The sequence below is a fragment of the Pagrus pagrus genome (assembly GCF_965226575.1).
Source record: "Pagrus pagrus genome assembly, chromosome: 13".
NCBI classification, from domain to species: domain Eukaryota; kingdom Metazoa; phylum Chordata; class Actinopteri; order Spariformes; family Sparidae; genus Pagrus; species Pagrus pagrus.
This window is the reverse complement of record NC_140197.1, coordinates 15583503-15590397: the sequence shown is the minus strand read 5'-3', so window position 1 is coordinate 15590397 and position 6895 is coordinate 15583503. Positions and strand designations below refer to the sequence as shown.

Sequence of the window (6895 nt, the reverse complement as noted above, 5' to 3'; positions counted from 1 at the left end):
TTCATTTTTTTGTTTCGATAAAGAGCAGTTGTGAGCTGAAATAATGTCATTGTTTCACTAATATATTGTGAGTAAGACAGAAAAAACACTTTTTGTTTTGTTTTTTCATAAACCAGCTTGTGTTTATTTTACTTCTTCATTGTTAAATGTGTCTATTCCTCTCTAACAGTAACAGTGAGCAGGTGTTGAAATCATTAGTGGTCTGAGGGCTCCTCCTCTGGTGGCTTCATGTTACAAGTGTTCAGGCACTGAGGGGTTTTTGTTCAGGTCTACTGATGGTTTGTGTTATTGTGTCTCTCTGGCACAGTAATACACAGCAGTGTCTTCAGGCTGCACATTATGTCCATTTAGAGTCACTGTGTTGCTGGAAGAGTCTGTGTTGATGCTGAACTTGTTCTTGAGTGAATCCTTGATGTGTGTGCTGTATCCAACATGCGCACTCGCAATCCACTCCAGTCCTTTCCCTGCAGGCTGTCTGATCCAGTGTGTACGATAGCTCCTGACAGAATAAGAGACCTGACAGGTGATGGTCAGACGTTGACCTGGCTGCACAGTCACAGAGGCTGGCTGTGTCAACTGTTCACACTTCACACCTGTGGAGGAAAACATGTTGAATACTGAATGAGTGTAATAACAGTGAACAGTCAGTGTGCTGTGATCATACTGTCAGTGTCTCTGCCTCAGTGAGACTCACAGGATCCAGCAGCCAGCAGCAGCAGCAGAGCTACAGAGAACATGGTTGATGTTGAAGCTGAACTGTGAGCTCCTCTGTCCTCCACTGACACAAACTTTTAATTAACATTAATTTGCATATATTTTAAATGAGGTGTAAACAGTTTTTCATCTTGAGTGACCAGACTAGGTAGAGAAAATGTTTTATTATAGGAACATATTTTGATAAAAGAGCTCATGTTGACTAACAGTATTTTTTTCTTTCTTAATTTAGCAAACTTAATTACTGTAAAATTACTGTAAAAAAACAAAAAAAAACATGTATTAAAACTCAAGGTCATGTAGGTTAATGTAGAAAAACAGAATATTGTATGATACAGAACTTTTAAAAGCAAAGTTTTCACTGTAGTTGAATCAATGTGTGATTACAGAAAAGTTACAGATGTTGCTGTGAGTCATGAAAAACTGTCCAGACACACTGACAAATATATTTTCATTGATGAAATGCGTGTTATTGTTTATTGGCCTTCATTCAATTGCACACTCTTCAGTGCTTCTCATGCAGTGATTAGTTTTGGAGAGAAGATATTTTTTGCTCCAAGAGCCCAGAAAATGAAGGTTTTTTTCACTGCAGAATCACTTATTGATGACCTACTTTAGAGTCCAAATAATATAATGTGGCTCAAAAATGGACAACGATTCCAGTAGATTGTTTTGCTGTCATTGGTTGTTTTGTGAGGAGGTGATCATTACATTAAGTTTGTTTATTTATTTATTTATTCATTCATTCATTTATTTATGTGTTTAAAGATTGCAATTTAGATGATGTCATTAAAAACAACAAAAGATGAAATACAAATAATTCTCACTTAGGATATATCAGGCCAGTAAAGATGAGAACTGCAGGTTTTTGTACAGCTGCTCAACCAACTCCAGTCACTGTGGCTGTCGAGCACAATAATAAACAGCAGAATCTTCAGTCTTCAGACTGTTCATCTGCAGATACAGCTGCTGTCTGCTGTTGTCTCTGGAGATGGTAAACCGGCCTTTGACTGATTCAGAGTAGTAAGCACTACTGTATATATAGGCGATCCACTCCAGTCCTTTTCCAGGAGCCTGTCTGACCCAGTTCATCCCGTAGCTGCTGAATGTGAATCCAGAGGCTGTACAGGTCAATCTGTGAGATTCTCCAGGACTTTTAACCACTGGTTCAGATTCTGTCAGAGTCTGACCATCAACACCTGTCGAGACAGAAAATAATAATTTACTATAAGTTTGTTGCTCTTTTAAGACAAATTTAGATCAGTGTACTGTAAATCTTCACCTGCCCAGCAGACAGTTAAAAGCAGCAGTCCTGTCCTATAGTCCATCATGTTAAACTGTGTGTCCACTGTTCTCTGTCATCCTCTCTGCAGTCAGATAAGTAGAGGAGGAAGACATCTGAGTTTTGCATTGACTCCTCCTCACAGTGTTAAACTGGATTTGACTTGGGTCTCAGGTACTGTTGAACTGTTGTACTGGTGAAACTTGAGAATGAATATTTACTGTCCATGATTCATTCCTTCAAGAGAAAATCTTGCATGTTTAGTAGTTTTTGTTTAACTATGTGACAAACACATCATTTAGGTTGGTTGCCCCTCATTATAAAGCACTGTGCATCATGTTTATTTTCATAAACCAGTTCATGTTTCTTTTAATTTATCATTGCTGAATGTGTCTGTTCCTCTTTACTGTAAGAGTGAACTGGTGTTGAAGTCATTAGTGGTCTGAGGGCTCCTCCTCTGGTGGCTTCATGTTATAAGTGTTCAGGCACTGAGGGGTTCTGGGGGGCTCATTGGGCAGGTGTGAACTTTTCCCTTGCGATGTCTCATCATAGTTGACCATACAGTATTTGATCATATTTATTAGTTTGTTTGAAAAACAAACTTAAAGGTAAATGTTGTTCATGTTTATGAATGAATGGACAAACAGCAATGACAGAAATGGGTGGTGCTGTAATACCTAATTAAAACAATACAACTGAGGACAATAAACTTGATTCAGTTAAAGATACTGCTACCTTTGCTCTCTTTTTTCATCATAAACTTAATTTTTCGCATATAAATTAAAGACTTATAAGCACATACAATTTAATTTCTTAAACTATCACTATATTTGCATCTAACAGGTTAGACAAGTAATAAGATATTTTGATAGAAGAGCTGTGAGATGTGGCAGAAAAGTTTTCATTAAAAAAAGAATGCTCCTTGCGCAGGACTCTTACTTCTTCTAACATGCAGTATATATTTTGAAAGTTGTAAAAGGTCTTAATTTTAGAAGTTTTCTGGGAGATTTTGGACGGCCAAACAAAATTCTTTTTGTGATTTTGTGTGACAAATTTGCAATTGAATTTAACATTTCAGTTTGGATGAAATAAGAAAGTTATACTGACACAACTGAATGTTTCCAGTGGTGGTAAATAGAGGAAGTAGTTTTTGTATGACTCTCCTGTTATTGTCTCTCACTGTGTCTCTCTGGCACAGTAATACACAGCAGTGTCTTCAGGCTGCACATTCTGTCCATTTAGAGTCACTGTTTTACTGGAAGAGTCTAAATCGATACTGAACTTGTTCTTTAGTGAATCTTTGTAGAATGAATCTCCAGTATATCTCATCCCAATCCACTCCAGTCCTTTCCCTGCAGGCTGTCTGATCCAAGCTGTGCGATAGCTGCCCAAAGAATAAGAGACCTGACAGGTGATGGTCAGACGTTGACCTGGCTGCACAGTCACAGAGGCTGGCTGTGTCAACTGTTCACACTTCACACCTGTTAAAAAAAGAAAATGTTTTGTAACAAATGATCAAGTTAAACTGCAAAAGAAGAACTGTTGACTTTGACACATCCAGAGAGACTCACATCCAGCTGCCAACAGCAGCAGCAGAGCTACAGAAAACATGGTTGATGTTGAAACTGACGTGCTGTGAACTCCACTGACAGCCTGATGTGGAGTTTTTATAGCTGAGCAACAAGGAAGCTCACTGAGTTTGCATAGAATCAAACATATGAAGCATCAATGTTGGTCTGACTGGAGCCAATAGAAGAGTCTGTTGACTGTTATTATATCTGCAGAGTGAAAACATGCCTGGAAATCACCTCTGCTTTACATATGATATTTTTATTTCATTACACACTCAACTTACAGGAATGAAACAGCTGTAAATGATTATCACAACTATTCTCACTGTGAATATTACATGAACCATAGATAATGGAAAACATATTCTTTAAAATCAGCATTACAATATTAATGATGATGTGTCATGGAAACAAAAGGAGAAACCACCAAGAATGTTGCTTTCTATAAGACATGTTTACAGTGTGTTCAGCATGTTTTCAAATCATTAAAACACTTTAAATATGATGCGAGCTGTTTTCCTGAGATCATTTATTTACTGTCGGCACCTCCTACATCACATTTAAGATTAACTTCAAATGTAAGAACAGCTTGTTGTAGTTGCAGCATTTGATCACTTAGTGTACTTCCTGTATTTGCAGCAAAGTGACAACAGACAGCATCATGTAAACAGTATGGAAACTTCTGTCTGATGCTGCTGGTTGGCATGAAAGATTTTTAATAATTTCAGTGTCAGCAGATGTTTGAAGACATACAGAGAAACTTGAAGCCTCGAGAGGAAAACAGCTGCTCAGGAACTGAAACCTGTGAGACAAAATGCAAAAACTACATCTGAGTGTTGAGAGTCAGTCAGTTAACATCAATGAGAACACAGAGTCTCCTTTAAGTAACAGATGAGAGAGAAACTTGTCACTGACTGCCCTCTAGTGATTTTATACAAGAAACTGTAACATTATTTTTCTCCTTCATATTATGACTCATTTAGATTCCACAAAATATAGAAACATTATTGCCTCTTAATTTGTAGAAATGTTTAATTTGTAGTAGTTTTATTTCAATGACCACATTGTTGTGTTGTCTTTGGGCGTTTTATCAACAGGTGACCTTTATTGTGTTTTGTTTCATTTAATGTTTACTATCAATGTTTTTCAGGAACAGATTTAAAACATATAAAATAATTGTGTATGATATAAAATACTTCATGCTTGGGCTCTTCCAGGCCAGTAAAGATGAGTACTGCAGGTTTTTGTACAGCTGCTCAACCAACTCCAGTCACTGTGGCTCTCGAGCACAATAATAAACAGCAGAATCTTCAGTCTTCAGACTGTTCATCTGCAGATACACCTGCTGTCTGCTGTTGTCTCTGGAGATGGTAAACTGGCCTTTGACTGACTGAGAGTAGTAGATGTTGCTACTGTCATAAATAGCAGCAACCCACTCCAGTCCTTTTCCAGGAGCCTGTCTGACCCAGTGCATCCAGTAGCTGCTGAATGTGAATCAAGAGGCTGTACAGGTCAATCTGTGAGATTCTCCAGGCCTTTTAACCACTGGTTCAGACTCTGTCAGAGTCTGACCATCAACACCTGTCGACACAAAGAAGAAAATAGTCACGTGCTGTAAGTTGGCAATTTTTTGAAGACAGATTTACATCAAGACCTCTGGAGATCTTCACCTGCCCAGCAGACAGTTAAAAGCAGCAGTCCTGTCCTATAGTCCATCATGTTAAACTGTGTGTCCACTGTTCTCTGTCATCCTCTCTGCAGTCAGATAAGTAGAGGAGGAAGACATCTGAGTTTTGCATTGACCCCTCCTATGTGTGTGTGTGTGTGTGTGTGTGTGTGTTTACTTTGTGATGTCTCATCATAGTTGACCATATTTGATCATATTTTATTCATTTGTTTGAACATGTTGACAACATGAAACAGGCTAATGGACAATAATTGATAGTTTTTCCCTTCTTTATATTCCAAAATGTGAAATGTACAAAGTGTCTCTCTAAACATGTTTTACCACAGAGATATAGGGATTCAGTCCCCACTGCTATTTATTTTTGACTTTCTTGTTGTAGAATAATGTTTTGTTTTGACAATTGCCAGATGGACACAGTTAAATCTCAATAAACTAAACTAAAGGGCCCATTTTCTTATATAAATGCTTGAAATCTTGATCTGGACTGAAGTTTGCTGATTATCTGACGGGAATCTGTCCAGTGTTTAATGCAGAATCTGCTTAACTGTGTTTTGTGTTTATTTCAATAAAGCAATGTCTCAAAAACAAACAAAAAGGTAAAAGTTGGTCATGTTTGTGAATGAATGGACAAACAGCAATGACAGAAATGGGTGATACTGTAATACCTGATATAAAACAATACAACTGAGGACATCAAGATGCTGAACCCCGAAATTGCTTCTGATGCGCAGTCGGCACCTTGCGAGGCAGCCTCTGCCATCAGAGGGCCCTGCGATGAGCTGGCGTCTCATCCAGGGATGTACCCTGGCCTTCGCCCATTGAGAACTGGATTTGGCCCCAGTAACCCTGCAACCCCCCGAAAGGGGGGATAAAGCGGCAACACCCCACGACCCTAATCAGGAATCAAGCGCACAAGAAAATGAGATGAGATGAGATGAGAACTGAGGACATGAAACTTGATTCAACATTCAATTTATTCATCTTAATTTCAGAAGTTTGTTGGGAGATCTTGGACGGCCAAACAAGATTCTTTTCATGACTTTTTGTGTAACAAATTTGCAATTTGTTTTAAAATGTAACATTTCAGTTCAGTTTCCAGTGTTGGTAAATAGAGGAAGTAGTTTTTGTATGACTCTCCTGTTATTGTCTCTCACTGTGTCTCTCTGGCACAGTAATACACAGCAGTGTCTTCAGGCTGCACATTCTGTCCATTTAGAGTCACTGTGTTGCTGGAAGAGTCTGTGTTGATACTGAACTTGTTCTTTAGTGAGTCTTTGTAGTGTGTTGTGGATCCAGCAGCTGCCATCCCAATCCACTCCAGTCCTTTCCCTGCAGGCTGTCTGATCCAAGCTGTCCAGTAGCCACTAACAGAATAAGAGACCTGACAGGTGATGGTCAGACGTTGACCTGGTTGCACAGTCACAGAGGCTGGCTGTGTCAACTGTTCACACTTCACACCTGTTAAAAAAAGAAAATGTTTTGTAACAAATGATCAAGTTAAACTGCAAAAGAAAAACTGTTGACGTCGACAAATCCAGAGAGACTCACATCCAGCTGCCAACAGCAGCAGCAGAGCTACAGAAAACATGGCTGATGTTGAAACTGACGTGCTGTGAACTCCACTGACAGCCTGATGTCAAG

The 6895-nt window shown here is 38.8% G+C and overlaps 1 gene segment (V, D, J or C); it reads right to left on the bottom strand.

Moving 5' to 3' along the window:
* Positions 1-285: 285 nt before the first annotated feature.
* LOC311267860 (Ig heavy chain V region XIG14-like) lies at positions 286-737 on the bottom strand. The segment is given in 2 exons: positions 695-737; positions 286-593 (listed from the first exon to the last, which is right to left on the bottom strand).
* Positions 738-6895: the final 6158 nt, after the last annotated feature.